The sequence below is a fragment of the Penaeus monodon genome, chromosome 29 (assembly GCF_015228065.2).
Source record: "Penaeus monodon isolate SGIC_2016 chromosome 29, NSTDA_Pmon_1, whole genome shotgun sequence".
NCBI lineage: Eukaryota > Metazoa > Arthropoda > Malacostraca > Decapoda > Penaeidae > Penaeus > Penaeus monodon.
Window position 1 is genome coordinate 35,738,725 of NC_051414.1, and position 640 is coordinate 35,739,364.

Here is a 640-nt window from a genome sequence, read left to right on the forward strand (position 1 = left end):
GGAACTCTGACGAGTTCAAAGGTCCGCATTTCAGTTCATATTGACTGTGTTTTCTTATTAGATGTCTCTGTGCTAATGTGCCGTCTCGAGCTAAATATCTTTTGCTTCGAAATCATTGTGCTATGCGATTGCATATCGATTTTGATTCCCATGAAGTTCAAAACTACGATTTTTTTTTTCCCTTCATTCAAGTACAAAATCATGTATTGTACCTCGGGCTTCGAATTTTGAAGCTAATTCCTCAAAGTGATTTGAACCGACTATATTAACTACGGTAGTATGTGTCACCTGCACTTAAGCCAGTCATTCGTTATTATATGCAAAAGCAATGAGATACGTGTCAATGCACAGCAGTATATATGCACTTATCACTCTGAAAGTGAGCTTTTAGTCGAGAGTTCTTAGAACTCGCAGTTAGAGTGCAAAATGATGTGTTATGTTATGATTAGAGATGACGCTTTGTTAATGATTGGTTCCTTAATCTTTTTACGGGTGAGACTTAGATCGTAAATCTAGACTACGCCTTCGGGTCTATCTTTGTTTCCTGCCATCGTTGCTATTACTGAAACGCTCAATTGCAAGGGATTGCGGTGACTTAGTAATTAGGAGGGATACCGTTGTACAGTATCTTTAGAGAACC